General features: G+C 37.1%; 1 long non-coding RNA gene across 7 annotated transcripts in view; it reads left to right on the plus strand.

Annotated features, from left to right (window-relative positions):
• The window catches only part of LOC128839478 (uncharacterized), a 169,923-nt gene that overhangs the window by 55,433 nt on the left and 95,194 nt on the right, over positions 1-19,296 (plus strand). For 5 of the 7 annotated variants that reach the window (XR_008445439.1, XR_008445440.1, XR_008445441.1 and 2 more), the window contains exon 3: positions 16,088-16,193. The exons of the other annotated variants lie outside the window; for them this stretch is intronic. This is a non-coding gene — a long non-coding RNA (uncharacterized LOC128839478). The remainder of the gene's footprint in view (positions 1-16,087; positions 16,194-19,296) is intronic. 7 annotated transcript variants of the gene reach the window in all.

Consider the following 19,296-nt stretch of genomic DNA (forward strand, 5'->3'; position numbering starts at 1 on the left):
GCTGTAACAGGCTTTGACAGAGGGCTAGTCCTGCTCCAGTTGAAATCAATAGGAGTTTTGTCTTTGACTTCAGTGGGATAGGAATAGGTACTGACTATGCAAAAAGGAGCCAAATACCTAAACTGGATAAAAAAGTTCTACAGAAAGAAATCTGGCTCTTGAAAAGCTTGATATCTGCTATTTTTTAAGCAGTAGGAAAAAGGAAGAGTAGTATGATATGCAAAATGAGTCAGCAGAAAAATTAGAGGTGAAATTTTCCACACTTCCTAGTGCATCACACACACCCTGTATATCACTGAGGCATTGTGCAAGAGCCATAAAACTGCTGTAGCCAGTCAGGAAAGAATTCTCTCAACACAGACATCATGTAGGACAGCCATAGGCTTAATATAGATGTACCATAAACATAAATCACAAACATTTGTGGAGGTCCAGACTAGTATGTACAAACATGTCAATTAACTCAAGTTAATTGGCAATTAATTAACTTGAATTTAAGAACTATAGTGTAGACATACCCTTAGGATAAATGACTCTTTCTTTAACAGACAAACAAAGTGGGTGAGGTAATATTTTTTTATTGGACCAACTTCTGTTCCTTATTTCAGATGTGAATAATTTTCAACAATAAAATTGAGGGGGACACCGCATTTGAGTGGAATGTAGATGCTCTGGGAACAAAAGTGAGTGACAGTATTTGAAATGAGGGACATTTGGGGTATGCATACCTCTGAGGGATGTTGTGAATCTTAATTGATTTAAAACACTCTCTGATCCTCAGAAGAAAGATATGATAATACCTTACATTTATTTTGTCAGTTTTATACTGCTAAGAATTACTTGTAAAACTTAACAATTTTTCCCCATATAAATCTTCAGGTATGGTTTCCATAAATAATGCTTTTATATTTTTTCATTTTAAACTAAAATATGGACTTCTAAATGTAAATTTTTACTTACAGAAACAGGGTGTTTCCTTCTACTTTGGACTGAACTATGTGTTGAATAATGGGGACTCAGTATGGGGAATTATTACGAATGTTTTCCATTATATTCTCTTGAATTTTTAAATAATATATTTCAGTTGTGTTTGCATCTCTTTCTGCAAATACTTTAGGAAATTTTCTTACTGGTAGGGATGATCTTGGAAACAGTGGGTTTTAAGCAAATATGGCAGAATGTTTGAAGTAAAGCAATTTTTAGTCCGTAATCTCAAGCATTTGTACCAGAAGACTAATTCCAAGAGTTGTGTTCTTTCAGACAGGAAACAGAAACATATCATGTGACCTGTCCTAATCAAAGCAGCTCAGATTTCAAATACTCACAACTAGCTGTTCATAGAGCTCTCAATTGTGCCTGCTAGGCATAGCCCTTAGTAAAGGACAGTGTGGAACTTGCACCGCTCCTGTGGGAACTCAGAGATAAATTCTGCTTCAGACGTTTTCTTGTGATTTCTTTTTTTATTTGATTTTCACACAGTTCTGTCTTCCAGTTCCATTTCCCCTATTATACTCCCCCATATATTTTTCTTTTTCACTGAGACTCTGTGAAGCACATGCTTCCATGTCCCCCTCTCCTTTGACCTTTCTCCTCTTCCCACTCAAGTCTGAGACAGAGGTCTCACCAGAATGATCCCTTCCTCAGCTTGTGAAGTATCTTTGAACCGAGATCACCTACTCCACAAGGTTACATGGTGATCTGCTGTACCAACCACCAAATCCTAACATCAGTCTGTTGATATCAGACCATTTTACACATGAGTAGAAATTGCTGGAAGTATTATTTGAAGATGTTTTCAATTGTGACAAGACTCACAAGACCAAAATCACAGTACATTTTATATATGCTTAACCATCAGACAAGGAGTAAAAGGTGAGACAAATGTACAATCCTGCATAGTACAAAACATCTCAAGATCACTTTGACATGTTCTTATATATTCTAAAACTACAGAACATGGAGACTTTAAAGGTGGGCTAAATCTTTTACCTCATTTGCTTTGTTATCCAAACAATATACTTCATTGGGAGTAATTTCATAAAATACTTTTCTCCATTCAGTGATTCTGTTGTGTCCCAGTTTACTGGAAGTCACTTAAAGGAGAGATCCAGTAATGAGAAGTTATTTTACCTTTGTATTTGGCACTGGAATCTGTGAGTAAAAAGATAGCTAAATATGAGCTGCCCCCCAACTGCCCAAAATGATTAAAATGTTCTCTCTTTTTTCTTTCTCTCTTTCTCATCAAATTCTGGACAAAAATATTGAAGAAATTCAGAACATTTCAACCAACTCTCTAACAATCACTACAAGCACCATGGCAAAAATGGATTTACTTTAATTTGTTAACCCACAAATGCCAGTTACTTTTTTAGTCAGAATTTTGAGAGCCAACCTCTGCTCAGCACAAGACAAGAGGAAGGGGGGCAGAGGTAGCCACTTTTCTGTCACTCTTATCCTGGGAGTATCTGGGGTTGGGTCAACCTCCATTGTAACTCAGGGCAGACTGAGGGCCCCTAGGGAATCAGTGAAACACAAGATGCTCTAGTCAGACCCATTCCCACTCTCTATGCCATGGAGAGGGTAAAACAAGAATAGGTGGTGTAGAGTTGGCTACACTGGCTTTATGCTATCCAGGTAATCCCCTATGCAATGGGAATCCCCAGCTAGCTGTTTAAAATAGCTTGCCATTCTCACTGAGCTGCTCTGGCTGAGGCCCTATATTATGTATGCTATATGCATTCTGTTGGATATATCAAAGACATGGATTGAAAATTCCCCCACATATTTTGAACAAGTATATTTTTAAATATATAGTAAAATGGGATTCCAGTGATTAATTTAAATATATTAAAACATTAAAAATAACCACATCCTGCAATAATTTTGCCCTGCAAGCCCTAGTTCTAAAACGATGCTGAGATCATGGGTGAAATTATTAATGATATTAATGATGCTAGCAATAACAAGAAAGCAAGTGTGTCAGAAACATGTGAGTTTGATCTCCATTATACATTATCTTTCCTTGAATGTGTTTTGCATTCTTTCTTATGTGGTTGCTCACAATAGTAACAAACTTAGTGAGAAATATCAAAAGCAAGAAACTAAGGGGAAAAATGTAATGTTTGCCAAACTGAACACAACAACACTGCCAGGGAAAGCAATGCTGTTTTCAAGCTTCTGAGTGAGAACTGAAATTCAAAAGCTACAGAAGACAATTTAACATTGTCTTATTAAAGATGAGTTATACCAACTACAACTGTAAGATGTATGATGAGGAAATGTGCTACATAGTTAAGATAATTGCACCCCTACAGGAATGATCCCTGAAATTTTCTTTGTGGTAGTTTAAGAAAAACAAGTGCAAGTATTATAACAATGAATCAAAGTGGAATGAATGGCATATACAGTACTATTGTGAAAATTTTCAACTACAATAGCAATCAGGACCTTGTACTGGTTGTGTGACATTTTAAATCCTGGCTATTGATCGTAACCCTTTCCTTCAGTGAAAACCAGGATGGCCCAAATAAGTTTTGCTTAGCATTCATTGTATTATTCTAGAGAAAAGTGGCATCACGTGTTCAAAATAAAACCTGGAACTGAAGAACAGTGAGGAGAATATATTTTCCTCCACATACTCCTTCCTTATGGTACTGTAAGGTTTACTTTCTGGAGAATGAAGAGTTGACAGAGTTCAACTTTCCTTCTGTAGATCAGGGCGTTATGGTAATGAAATGCTGCTCAGTGAACAATGCCATTTCTTATACTTTCTCAAATTAAGGTTCATAGGTCTAAATCTGTAAATCCAGAAGTGATAACAGTATTCCAGTTGCTGGTTTTCACATCAAGCCACACTTCCTTTCTGTAGCTTCACACTGTGCCACATGACTGTGACCATTTTCATTGACACCTCCACAGAAGAGATTCTTAAAATCTTTTAAAAATATTTTTTGAGGAAAAAAAGTTCAGAACTAGAGCTTCATGAATTATTCACAACACAATTTATTCTGTAATTTTCCACAGTCAGACTGTTTTTATTACGCGCCTCCCACCCACACTATTAATTATTCAACCAATCCATTGTGCAAACACTCTTCATCCTGTGGATTGATCACACTGGACTAAGTATTCATGCAAGTATTCAACACTCCTGATTTAAGATTCTCATATGTGATTGGTCATCTAATTCACATGCTATTGTTTCTGCTCTCTGATTGGATGACCTTCAAGTTCACACACCTACAATGAATTTTCAAAACAGCTGAACAAGCATTTCTGGAACAAAACGTGCAGGAAAAATATATTTGCATGAACATTTATGCAAAAATGAAATACCTTCCACTTTCTGCCAACATAATAAAGATGTAACTGTATGAAAGTTAATGGAAAGCAAGTAAACGGGGTCATACCAACAATAGTGAAGCAACCCACAGTCATCATTAAAAAGGATATTTGTGGTGTTTTTTGCTATCTATATTTGCCCAGCTATATTGAGAATTATAGAAGGCAGAGATGATAAAATCCTAGTTATTCATCTCGTCTATTTCCTTGCTACTGAAGTATTATTCCTTTCACTATTTTCTATAGTAATCTGTCTGGTGGTGGTGTAAAGTCTCAAAGAATGGGAGTCCACCACTTTCCTTGGAGGCTTTTCCACACTGTAATAGAGCTCACCATTAGGAAGTGTTTCCTTTTGTGCAGCCTAATTTTTTTTTCTTTTTGTCATTTCATTTTGTTATTCCTAATTATTATTAATGATAATCTAACAGTTATATAGCATCTTATTTCCAGGTACATCCTGAGGCACTGTGTGCCTGATCCCGCAGCCCTTACTAATGTGAGTTGTTCCATTGATATTGAAAATCACTAACTCAAATACAATCGTGCAAGGTGATGAGTTCCTCACAAATGAGAGTCCCTCCACATTTGTTAAATTCAATGAACATTCATCATCAAATTAGAACTTCTTGCCCTTTGCAGTCAAGCATCCGCATAACATTGTCCCACCTTATTTGGCCTAGCCTCTTGATCTGTCCCTATCTCTTCTTTTCTCCCACTGATGTTAACCTTGATACTGTTTGCTTCTCTCACAATCTCTCTGCACCTTTTGCCCCCCACTCTTCTGCTTAAAAGAACCTCCCTAGACTGATTCACCAAACCTTACCCTTATTCAGATCTCTCCGTAAGGCCCACTTCTTCCGCAACACCCACCGAGTCAATCAAGACAATTTTTTTTATCTTAGTAACTTTTTCATTTTGTAAATTGTAATATAAAATATAATCAGCCATGCTGTGGACGTGCTTTTTCTAAATAACCACAATCTTTTGTTATGGGCATTGTTTCTCCTCCTGCATCCTACCCCGACACTTTTGTCATCCTTTTGTTGCACGTGTCAGAATGCAAACTCTTTAAGGAAGGGACTGTTTTTGTTTCATGTAATTGTGTGATACACACTTTTGTATGCTCAATGAATATTAATTATTATTATTAATAGCCTGATCCTGAAGTATCTAAACAGGAAAAAATCTGTAGACTTTATTGGGCATTTTGCCTCAGCAGAGAGGTTATGGCTCAATAAAGTATATTGTGATCACTTTATTCATCACTGCAGTGCAGGTACCTCTGAGGCTATATGTCGCAACTGTTTTACAGTACACAGTAACAGTACATAATGATTCAAGACTGGAGTTGAAGAACAACCCAAACTGGAATTTGGTCACATCACTGATGTCTAGCACTGATTAAGCTGTTTGACTTGAACTGCAAAAGTACATTTAATCAGTTAATGTTGGAATGTGAACTGCATCTGCAAATCGTCAGTGGTTTACTCAAATGCTATGTATGTCTTTAAAAAGTCTGTAGAATCTTTTTTGATATATATATTTATTGTTCTCCAAATGGATAGCCACAAACTTTTTTTGGCATGTGTGACTGGTATATTTTTACTTTTAGCTTGGTTTGTAGGGTACTGGTCACATGAGGCATGCAAGATGATGGAGGTCTTAGTGGTGTCTCTGGTATCCCTGACCAAGTGAGGGATCAAGTGCCATTTTCCTTTGATTTCTCAGAAAAATGACATTTAAGATGGGCCTTCTGATCTTGCTATAAAAATCTGGAAGAAAATATTTTCTCCTAGTACTAGCTATAATTCTTGTTGTTGTGTGACATTTATTACCTTCTGTAATTCCTTTGGGAATTTTTGTTTTTTATTTAACCTGACATAAGTATCTGTCGGTTTTATAAGGGGACATTATTTTTTGCACTATCTAAATTCCTTTGTACTATCTGCCAGAGGTCTGTGTTGTATTATTCCTGGACAGAGACAGTGCACCTTCCTGTAATTCCTCCAATTAGTGGGAAATGTCTTAAAATTTTCATCACTTAATATTTTGTGTGACAAAAGAATCTCCTGGTTTTACAAGGAGGAAATCCATTTGTTTTACTGATATCTGTGTATCAGAGTTCTTTTGCACTATCAAACTTAGAATCCTTAACACCATACACACGCTTGTAATCTCCCTAATTAGTGGAGTATTAGTATTGTTACCATTTAATGTTTTGCCTGACTTGTCTCCCAGTCCTAAAGGGGAATTTTCTCACATGCATGTGTGTAGATTCATAGATTCCAAGGCCAGGAGGGACGATTGTAATCATCTAGTCTGACCTCCTGCATAACACAGGCCATAGAATTTTCCCAAAATAACTCCCAGAGCAAATCTTTCAGAAAAACATCTAATCCTGATTTTAAAATGGTCATTGATAGAGAATCCACCGTGACCCTTGACAAAATTATCCCAATGGTTAAATTGCCTCACTGTTTCAAATTTATACCTTATTTCCAGTCTGAATTTGTCTAACTTTAACTTCCAGCCATTGGATCGTGTTATAGCTTTCTCTGCTAGAATGAACAGCCCACTATAAAATATAAGTACTTACAGATGTGTGACTGCACACTTTGTGTGAATGTGAACATAAATTTTGTGTTCACATGACCTCAAATTGTTTATGACTTTACAGTTTGCAATTCATATGCACATTGGATAGGTGGGTAAATTAATGAAATACTATGATAACTAGATTTGGGAGTTTCACCCTATTCTTGTGAAATCCATTACCATGGGATATCTAATGACCTTGCTTTTATACTCATCCAAAACATGATTCTTCTGACAAAATAATGCACTATGTTGACACAGATTTAATTCTCACTCATGCTACCTATTGATTAACAAAAAAACTTCTGGTAGCACCTGAGTGTCTTCCATACAAACACTGACCTGATCCATCCACACTTAGTTTCTGAGATCTGTTAATATCCAATCTTGAGACAGGCTGGCTGCCGATAATTATATTTTCTTGTACCACCCTAAAAAATTCCTTTCCTTAGTGTTGACTCTTCTTAAATATTTGGAGATGGTTATGAAATCAAGTACACTTATTGTAAACTTTTTTCATGTTTATCTATTTTCCTTCCAGTTTATCAACATATTTTTGGTCCTAAATTGTCCAGAACTGTACACAATATTCTAGATATAGCATCATCAGAACCACGTAGATAAAAATATCCCTTCCCAACTCATGTGATTTAATGACATTTTGTATTCAGGCCAAGATAGAAGAAGCTTTTTCCCCCTGCCAAACTGTATTGAAAAACCTTATTTCTAATTTCTTGTTGATTGTCAACTGTATTTTCAGAGATGCTATGCACCCAAACCTTCTATTGAAGTAAAGGGAACCACCCTGAACTTTAAAAAAGCAGACCATAGGTCTCTTGGAGCATGACTGCTTTCCACGTGATTTATTTCCCTCTCATTGAATATCTGTACTTCATTTTATGTTTCCTATTTATAGGGCCGGGCCAGTATTGTAAAAAAAATTGAGACCATCCATGCAACTAAAACTTGCAAATTTATTTTGATGGTTTTATGTTCAGTATTTTTCTTTCCATTAATATTTGTATGAGCAAAGCTGCAGAAAGAGATCCACCGATATTTGAATACATATGTATTTACATGAGTATTTCCAGTAGAAGTGTTTGCATAGCCATCTTGAAAGAACTTTGTGGGTTTGGAAAAGTGGGAATGGGAGGAGGGAGGTTTCAACAGAGGACAAGGAGGAGAAACAAAAACATATAAATATAAAATGAACAGCAGTCTTGAGTATGTGTGAGAATTGTTGAGGGCTGTGACAATAGTGTTCCTGCAGCCCTTCTGGGATAGAGAGATATTTAATCGTCCCATTGTTGCCTGGAGTACATCCTGACATTGTGATGGAATGATTGCCTCATAAATGATATTCTTTGGTACCACTTGTGAAGGAGGCATTTAAAGGGATGTGCTGCACTGTGTCCGAAGTGGTCACTGCTCGAGTCACAAAGGGCTAGACAAGCTCCTTGTAATGGCGTATTGTGGAGGAAAAACAAGCAACAGCAGCACCAGAGTAGAAAGTATGTGAGAAACCCCATCAAGAGAATGTGGTGGAAGAAGATATACATGTTGTGCTTAATGCCAGCATGTCCTGTGTAACAGCACTCACTTGGCTATCACGCTCATTAGAAGGCAGTGGGAACTTGGATGAACTTCAATGAAGTCCTGAGGCTACTGTCAGTGCAAGACCAAGCTCCAGAAGAGGTTCAGTGTCTGCAGCAGAAGCAGTAGGATGTTGACATACAGGAAGGTACTGAAGAGGCCTTTCCTCGGAGGATGACGATAAGGGACATATAACTCTGTCCTGAACTTGCTGCTAAGGAGCTCCCCTTGCTATGCACACTGGACCATATACTAGGACTGATTTAGCACTGTCATTGAAAAGAGATAATTTTATTTGTTTAGTACTGTTAGCTTTCCATTTTTATTCAGTAAGATCTTTTAAAAAATTAAATTTTGCAAGATATTGTTTAAATGGTTATAGCTCTACTTTAATATTACTAGTTGTAGTTTAATGCTTTCCAGGAACTATTACACATCATTACACATTATTTGAAATGATCCGTTCATGTGACCCATCTGCTGCAAACAAGTTTTCCCCTCCTTTTTTCTTTTAAATATCAAAGGAACCTTTTTTATTTGGTTAAAGACATCCAGAATATAAAGGGTGTCAGACAGAGTGAGCACTGATGTTTGCAGTATTTCGTTTTCTAGGAGCTTGTAAGTTTTTTCTTACAACATTTGAGAGAATGACTTTTCCAGGAATTGCTTTCAAGAAGTTAAAGAAATACAATTCCTAGAATCTTTTGTATTTCTCCAGTCATTTAACTAACTAATAAAAACATTATGTATGTGTGTGATAAACATTTTTAAAGTCTGCTAAACAATTTAAGTCAAATAAATCTTGTTTCTATTGGAAATATATGTCTATTTCTTTCCTTCAGCCAGGAGGAACCCTAGTTTTTTTTTAAATCTAAGATCTACGTACATAGTTAAGTACAATGATCTTCTGTATGGAAAAGATTTAACATTGCCTAGAATTCCTTAAACTTATTTATCTACTGCTCATTCTCAAGTTCCCTCTTCTATCCCACCTTCCTGGGAGATTCAAAACCCTCATCAGCCCATCATCCTGTTTATAAAGATTTGGTCATCCAATCAGGGAATAGAAACAATACTATGTGAATTAGTGACAAAAATAACCTTTTATTCTTTTAGTCTTGCAGAGTCAACATAGTTAAGAGAGACTGAGCTGGAGTCTATTCCTTCTTGAATATCAAAAATAGACTTAGTCTCTGAACCTGCAAACACTTACACCTGTATTTAATTTTATAGATGTTAATAGTCTAATTGAAGTCTATGCATAAAGTTAAGTGTTTATGTGTTTGCAGCATCAAGGCCTTGTTTACTAAATTTCAATTGCAAGATTAAACAGTAACACCTGTGCCACCTTATTAAAGGCCATATAGTTTCACAGGTGTAACTGAGGCCAGAATTTAACCTGTAAAACCTTTATTATTGATGAAAAGGTGTTATCCTATCCACTCTTAACTTTCAGATCCCAAGACAGAGTTTGTGAGGATGGTAGTTAGAAAAATGTTGCTTATAAACTGACTCAATTGATATTGAACAACTAGGAGATAATAAATAAGGAACCTGGGATGCTATGCTTATAGTCACATCTCAAGGTAGAGTTACATTTTAACTCTTTCCAAGTTTTTCCTGCTACTATCAAGACCCATACTATTGCTGAAAAAGATAAGGGTTTGGCAAGTCTGGAAATCACTAAGGGGTGGCCTGTTGTTTTTGAATATTATGCACTCTGGAGCTTTTCCTATTTTCATTGATACCTTAAATACATTAATATGCCTCTGACCTGCAGTACCTTTGGAGCACATGAGATCTGCAAATAGCTGCTGGCCCATCAGGTTATCTAGATAGACCTATTGAGATCCTGCACCATGGATTTTGTGAAATATAGAGACAACTTTTAAAAAGAGCTTCTAATGCTCTACTCTTAGGCAAACAAAGACTTCAGGGGGGCTACTCACTTGAGTAAATATATGCACGTGCCTAAGTGTTATCAGAATCACCTAATTAGCTGAAGGCTTAATTTTGAACTTAGAACCAGTTGAAAGCATAAAATTAGAAGCTGGACCGAGGCCCTTTTAAACTTTTGGTCTATAACGGAGTAAAAACAACCCTTGGATCAAAGGATATGGTGGGTTTGATAAAACTGCTTTTGAAAAAGCTTCTATTCTAAAATATGGATTGCTGTATGCACAAAGTACCATGTTACATTTCTGATTATTTTCTTACAAAATAAATATACCAACGTAATCATTTTTATCAATAATGTTCTTGGGCACTTCAGACTGATGTACCATGTGTGTGAATTGCATAATGAGATTTTAGTCATTACATAATTACACAGGAGTTTGTTCTGTTTCCTTCTGCTCCCCCATCTGTTTGTCTGTATCTGTCTGATGTCTCTTCTCTCATAGTTGGATTGTAAACTCTTTGGGGCATGGACCATCTTTTTTTCTGTGTTTGTGCAGCACCGAGCACAATGAGTTTCTAGGTCCAGATCCACAGTTTCTTAGGCACCTGAATCCACTGACTCCAGATAACAGGTTCCCATTTGTGGATCACTAATCAGAAAGAGTCACATTCCTACAGCCTGGGTGTATGTGCCTATTTCTGAGAAAGGGGCAGGGTCTAGCACATACCCCATTATTCAGCATCTCCTTTCAGCTAATTTAGGTGGCTCCCCATATAGCATGCTGGCTTTTGTAGATCCTGTCTAAGGAACCTATGTCTCCCCATTTATAGGATAGGGAGCACCTAACTCAGGCTTTGCAGATCACAGTGTTGCTCCTGTGATTTTTCTAGGCACCAATGCTCAACTTTCCAATACCCTAAGTACCTTTGTAGATCCTACCCTGGGTCCATGACTGAGGTTCAAAGGCATATCACAAAACAAATAATAGTAATAATAATGAGAAGACAGCACAGAAAAGTAACTGAAAGAAGTCTCCATTATGCTTCTTTTAGATGAGTAATCAAATTATATATCAAAATAGTACTTGATAAAGTAATCCTCTATTGCAAACAATTACTTAAAAAATATCTGATTATATTAATATCCTTAGTAAGGGTGTTACTTAATTTAACTTACCAGAACCCTCCCAAAATTTTGGGTTCTGTTAGGTGTTTGGATGGAGTTCAGACCAATTCATTTTTTTTTTCTGAGTTGGTCTGATCATCTATGTAGATGTTTTATTCCTATCGTTAAAATGTGCAGGAGAAATAAAACATCAGCAATTTCTCTGTAACTGATAGTATTTCAATAGGAAGAGTTAAATGGCTGTTTCAGAGTAATTAAATGTATAATCAGAAAAAAATATCTAATTATATATTTTTTTAAATTACACTAGTAGAAAATGAAATAATAAGAAGAAATCATTAGTTTAATTAAGGGTCAACTAAAAAGCCCTAGCCTAGATGAAATGACTTTTGTTTTAAAGAATTGTAAAGGCTCCAATCCTGTAAACTCTTGGGCGCCCCTGCTGCAATTGATTGCTTGAGGGCAGACTATGTACCCACATGGGGTCCCAATGAAGTTAGCAGAGCTCTGTGTGGATTCAACACAGCAGTATGCCCACATGTTGTCACTTGCTGGATTAGGACCTTACGCACATGCTTAACTTTACACACTTGAGTCATCCCATTGAGCTCAAATGGGGGAGATGGTCTTATAGATAGCCATGGCTGGAGTATAAATTATTATTATGGACGTTATGCAAACACAGAAAAGAGACAATCCCAGCCTTGGGGGGTTTACAATCAAAAAGACACAACAGGCAAATTAGTATTTGAAGAATTGACACCACATTTTTAGTTACATTTGTTATTGTTGGGTTTTTTTCATCTCCAATTTACTTGCCAAAACCCACAAAGGAAAATATTTCAAAAATAGCTAGAAAGCACTATGACTTCTAAGCAATATTTTGGATATCTTGTTATTACATACTTTGATGTCACTCAAACTCATGGTACTTAAATTTTGTAGAAAGGCAATATTTTGAGAGTGCAACATATCACAGAACAAAATGGCGAATCTTTTAGCATGAAACCTTGGTTAAAATATGTTGCCTCTTTTACACAGTGTATGATAGTAGTTAAGAAATGTTAACCCTAATAATATAATAAATCCAGTTTATATAAGACCTCTATCCTGTATGTGACTATATAAATCATTATAACCCAATGTTCTTATGTCAAAACAGTATTCAAATGCAATATTGTGTTATGACTTTATTCAATGATATATAATAAAACATTGTTAAATGAACATTTTTCTTAAAGATGCCATAGGCCCAGGTCTGTGTATTTTCTGACATTACTCAGACTACTCAAACCCAGACAAGAAAGTGTTTGACAAAAAACTCATGTTTTCCTGAATGTATGTGATTTTTGTGGTGCTATTTCCTACTCTCCGCTGTAGACCACAGTTAATTGTCAGAATTTGCTTTTACTTTGTGTGATAATTCAGTGCTTGTGAAAGGGGCTAGTCTATTTGACCTAAGTAGTAGGAGAAGCAGCCCTCAAAGAGGGGAGGGATCACATAGAGTTGTAGTTAGTCTTCTGTGGCAATAAGGAAGGAAGGCAGGATTTCCCCTACATCAATACAGCACTGTGTGCTATCTTGTGCTACAAAACACTGCTATGGGGAAACAAATTAAATGCTTGACTTTCCTATATACAAATGTTATTAATTTACAAATCCATATCTAATCTTGTCAGAAGTATGAGATAAATAATCTTTAGCTCTGATATAACGCTCTTTTGTTTGTAGGTCTCAAAGTGCTTTACAAAGGAAGGTACCCTTACCCCTATTTTACAGGTGGGAAACTGAAGCATGTGATTTATTTCCCTCAAAGTCACAGTGAAATAATATTACCTTGCTCTTATATAACATCTTTCATTGTAGCTCTCAAAGTGCTTCAGAATCTTTACATGCATTTCTCCTCACAATTCTCCTGTGAGGTAAGGAAGTGCTATTATACCCATTTTTACTGATGGGAAACTGAGGCACACAGAGCCTAAGTGACTTGCCCAAGATCATACAGGAAGTCTGTGGCAAGTAGAGAATTGAACCTGTGTCTCCCAACTTCTAGGCCAGTGCCCAAACCAAAGAAGAGAGTCCATGTCTAATAGCATAGTTACTGGACTTCACTGCATCCCATTTAAGAAGCCTGTTTTGTACAGAACATCTTACATTTTGGGTCGAGACACCAAAAGTTAAGTGATTTTACAGATTTATTCCTGCAGTCTCCTTTCTTTCTTTCTTGCTTTCTTTCTTTCTTGTTACTCTGAAGTGTGCTACCTATTTAAGCCCAAATACTCCCCCATTGACACAGTAGGACCATATGGTTCCACTGCATGTATAGTGAGAGGATACAAAGGGCCAGATTTTTGAAGAGTCGAGGTGGGTGAGGTGAGATATTCTACTAGAACAACTTCAGTTGGTGGAAGAGACCAGCTTTTGAGCTTACACAGAGCCCTTCTTCAGGTTTGGGAAAAGTAATCAGAGTATCACATCTTCATACAAGCATAATGGGTTAACACAAGTTGCTGATGACCAGTTACAGTGCAATAGGCAATTAATACCTTTGCAGTCATAGAACAAAGGAAAGTTACAATTTGTTGTAATGAGCCATAAAAACAGTGTCTCTGTTGAGTCCATGATTTTTGGTGTCTAGCAGAGTTATCCATTGAAATTCCCAGGATTACTTTTGAAGGTGTTGTGTAAGTTTTCTTTGAAGACAAGGAATGAGAGGTCAGATATGGATGATCAGTTTTGAAAATGTGTTTGCCCATGGGAGAAAGGGTGTTTTTGTCTTTTATAATTATTCCGTGTGAGTTTGTAGAGAGCAAAGTGATTGTCTGGTTTTACTCACATAGTTTTGGATTATTTGATGCACTGGATGAGGTACACCATGTGTTGTGATAGGCATGTATAGGACCCGTAGATCTTGCAAGTAGGTTAAGGGGGTGTGCTGTAGCAGTGGAGATAATGTCTGCAGGTTTTGCATCTGTTGTTGTGGCAGGATCTGCTGCTGCTTTGAGTTTGCGTGTTCTGGTCTGTGTTCTGGTCTGTGGGGAGATGCGGTCTCCATCAAGTATGGGTTGTAACTCCTTAATGATATCCCTATATGGGTTCCAGTGCGGGGTGGTAGGTGACAATGAGGTGTATAGGGTAAGAGGATTTTTTTCCATATTGAAGCAGGTTCTCTTGGGACATCTGGGAGGCTCGTTCCATTATGTGATCTACTTCTCTGGTGGAGTGTCCTTGCTTGGTGGAGGCAATTTTAAGTGTATTATGGTGTGTATCCTGGACTTTCTTCTTGGAGCATATTCTGTGTAATCTGAGTGTCTGACTGTAGATAACAGATTTCCTAGTGTATCTGAAGTGGTTACTGGATCTGTGGGGTTCCATTGCTGAAGTTGATCATGGTGTCCAGGAAGCTGATGTTGGTGCAGGAGTATTCCAAAGAGAGTTTGATGGATGGATGATGGTGGTTAAAGTTGTGGTGGAGTTTAGGTTTTGTGCCTAGAGGATGATAATATCATTAACGTATCTCAGGTATATCATTGGTACATCAGATTTTTGAAGGTATGTAAGCACCTCAAGATACAGATAGGTGCCTATTGAGATTTTCAAAAGTGCCTAGATGCCTAATTCCAATGGAAACTATTCTAGCCCTTTTGCTTAGATACCAACTATTCTGGGACTTCATTTGATGATATGGTAACAAACACAATATGGAAATCTAAGACAAATAGATTTTGCTTGCCCTCCAGAATTCCCCAGCACCCAGCAAAGTTACTTAAATGGGGGTCTGTAGGAAGGACTTGGAGCTTAATGCCATCTTTCATGCCATTGTTCCACATATGGAACTCCCATGGCTGTCAATGGGAGTTTTGAGATGGATTGATGACAGGAAAAAACTGTTATATTTACAGGTTCATTCTTTTATTTACTAATTATTCACTTCACTGCATTTCATAATCTCATTTGATTTTTGTGCACAGTAAATGTATTTTTAAAGAAGTCTATTGCATTAACCTTTATTAATAGAATATCTAGCACTTAACATAATAAAAAAGGTTAGAGTTACACTGAGGTAATATGCTCCACAATAGGGAATGTGGCAGGTAGTATATCATCATCATTTCCCCCATTTTACAGAGGTAATGAGACTGAGAGAGGTAGAATGATTTACCTGAAGTCCTGGAGCGAGTCAGTGTCAGAGCTGGGATTAAGATCCAGGGTTTCCCGGTGCCCATTCCCACACTCAGACCATTTGATAATGCTACTTCATGTGCTCTCTTACTACTATATATATAGATTTGTTATAACAACTATGTTAAAGAGAAAATTACCTGAAACATAAAATACGTAATTATTTTTGTGCCCTGCTATCTATAAACTGAAAGATATATTTTCTCTCAGTAGATAAGCACATATATGCATTAGTGTATTGCACATAAAGTGAAAGATTCTGTCCTTTAAAGTTATTTTTTACTCAGAAAAATGAACATGCTTTGCAACAAACAACTTTTTCTAATACAGTTTAATAATTCTATGTTTCAGAATAGAAGATGGTTTATGACTTATGTTGTAGAGAAGAATGACTGAAATGACTGTTTGGAATTATTCTGGAATTAGGCTAGAATGAGGTCTTCTCTGCCAATCTAAGGTAATATTGCTGAAAGGCAAGAAATTCAAAGTGATATATGTCCAGCTGACTGTGTGTTGACAGTGTGAGGCCTGGCAAAAGTTCCTTATGCCTGAAGCCAAAAGAGCCAGGAAACTGGATAAACATGGGATGTCATCACTCTGTGAGACATGGGAAACACAAACTCCTTTCTAAAAGGTATTTAGTCAATGGGAGCAGAAGAAATATTAAAACCTTCTACATGTCGTCAGCTGATGTACAGAATTTACTGACAATTAAAGTCAAAAGTTCTGTCACAACAAGCTAGCATCTTGAAGTTGCAGTGAAAACTGCCAAGGAGTTATTTACCAATCAACCTATTATAGAACGTGAAATACAATCACATGCTAGTTTTCAGTTCATTTGTAGAGAAAAACTTTCCAACATCACAAATCCCATTAAAAAAAAACCGCACAGTCAGTTTTAAATGAAAAAGTGGACAATTAATCATAGATGTTCCAATCCTGCAAGGGGCTATGTGCCCTCTTGGAGTCAGTGACCGTAATTCTGATCCCCCTTATCCTGGTGTAAATCAGGCCTATGGAGTTAGCTTGGTATAAAATGAGAGCAGAATGAGGCCCAGTTAGTAAAGTAACAGGATTTCGCATATAATATGCATCAAAACTAGTGTGATTTTTCTTTAAGTTGTATCTGTACAGAAGCAGAAAATACATTGAAGTTTGAGGTATACCTTGTTCTGTCTGACTCTGCTTCCTTGAGATTATATAAATTATCTACTCCCTCTTCACTTTATATATCAATCTGGTCTCTAAAAGATATTATTATATAATAACTTTCACTAATTGTTTCTCCCCTTTGAGTACTTAAAAAACTTGGTTGTGTTGACAATAGTAAAGGATAATGAATGGTTGTTAAGTTGTCAGCAGTGCAAAATAAAGTATTCAGTCTCTGGTAATAATTTTGGTGAGATAAAGTCAATATGATTTTACTGATATTATGCCATTATGCTTTTGTCATCTTATTAAAAAAACCCTTCACATTAATAAATAAATTAATAATTTTATTATTTATAAAACACCCCCACCAAAGTACTCAAATTGCTATACAATAATAAATTTAAAACATTCTAAAACATATTACAGACAATACTGCAAATCCTTAATGTTCAGAAATCCTATTTACTTCAGCAGGTTTGACTTGTTCTATAAACATAGGGTTAGCAAAACTGGGCCCTTAGTATTACAAAGCACAAAATACCAAAAATGCAATAGGCATGAAAATAGGAACAGTCCGATGGATTTTAAAAAATGGTTTGAATGAGAGTTTCCCATAACTTTATCAGGCACTTTAGATATGTATCCATGTATATGCAAGTTAATTTAAAGTTAATGAATGTCCTGTGCACTAGATCTCACCAGTAAGATTTATAGGTGTATTATCCTCTCTTAAAGACAAATGCTGCACACATGTGCACACAGTATCCTTTTGTGGAAGTTGGGTGCTTTTAACTGAGACGGATTTTGGCCCAATCCAAGTATGGAATGCTCAATAATGTTATTAGGAATAAGGCATATGTTGAAAAGGGAAATATACTCTCTAGTTTTTAGTGGGCTCTAATTTTAGAATCCACTTAAATGTTTAGATTGTTTTGAAGCACTTCTTTAATGTTATATTATTCTGTGACACCAATGCCCTGCCCATCTACTACTATCAGAGCACTTCACTTGAACAATATTTTATTAATTTAGAATACAAAAAGATGCTTACTCTCTTTAATACTTTTAATCGTAGCACTAGTCTTATTCTTTGCAGTTTTTAATGAGATCTCAAATTGATTTTGATGCTGTTATGCACCTTAGTCTTTTGTTCATTATGCATAACTCGGGTGCTGATGATTTATGGTACAGCCATAACTTTAAAGGACAGAATCTTTCACTTTATGTGCAATACACTAATGCATATATGTGCTTATCTACTGAGAGAAAATATAGATCCCAGAAGATCGATTGCTTACCGCCGGACCCAGAGGTAAGTATAGACGTACCCTAAGTGGGACAAAGGCTTTTGGGTGTGATCCTCTAAGGTACTCATGTGCCTGAGTCCCATTTTTAGGCACCGGTGAGATCCACAAAACTCTGGCTTGGCTGCCACCTAATCCTGTGAGCACCTAACCTCACTTGGCACTTAAGTTTTTACAGAAAAAGCTCCTGAGGAACCTATGTTTTTGCCTCTGAGAACACGTACTGCATCCTATTAGTGAACTGGGGAAGACAGGCATTCAGCCGCCTATGTATTGTCTGGGGACCCAATATGGTAGATGAGCTCGGAGTCCACCTATTGGATTGAGCCACTCACACAAAACAGCTGGGGGAGGAGGAGCTCCCTTATAATCTTTAATGTAGTGGTTAGGGCACTTACCTGAGAGGTGGCAGATCTCTGTTCAAATCCCCTCTCTCCCTCATGAGGAGGGGATACTTGAACTGGGAATCTCCCACTTCCTGGGTGAGTACTTGTCATGTTCTGGGATGCAGTCCAGACCAGTGAGGATCTGTGTCACTACCTGCCCTGTAACCCTGAGTGCCTTCAATGCTCTGCTGCTGTGGCTCACAGGTTGGATGCTGACAGCCCACAGACAAGCATACCCTGAGTGTCTGTGTGACAAGCAGCTCTGAACCAGCAACTCTGATCCCAGCAGCCTGCTTGTTACATCACAGCCATGGTCTGATATATGCCAGCGTTGGTTATACCTGGCAATCAACCCCCCAGACTTGCCATTTTTCTGAATTGCCAGGGGATGCTTGACCCACCACTCTACCTCTTCCTTCAACCCCCATCCCTGCCTCCCTCTTCCCACCCTGTCCCATCCCCTCCCCTGAGTGTGCTCTGCGCTCACCCTTCCCCTTCCTTCCTAATGCCTTCTGCCATCAAGTACCATCAAGGTGGCAGAACCACATTCCTTTGTCTAGGTGGGGTAACTTCAGTCCAGTCTGGCAGACACTTGAACAAGATCTTTCCCAATATGTTTATAATTTTGAATTTGTCTTCTGCACATGCACCATACAATAATATTAATGATCAATATGTTATTAGCTTTCTATTGATATCTTACATGGCACCTTTTAGA

Source organism: Malaclemys terrapin, chromosome 6 (genome assembly GCF_027887155.1).
Source record: "Malaclemys terrapin pileata isolate rMalTer1 chromosome 6, rMalTer1.hap1, whole genome shotgun sequence".
Classification (NCBI taxonomy): Eukaryota; Metazoa; Chordata; order Testudines; family Emydidae; genus Malaclemys; species Malaclemys terrapin.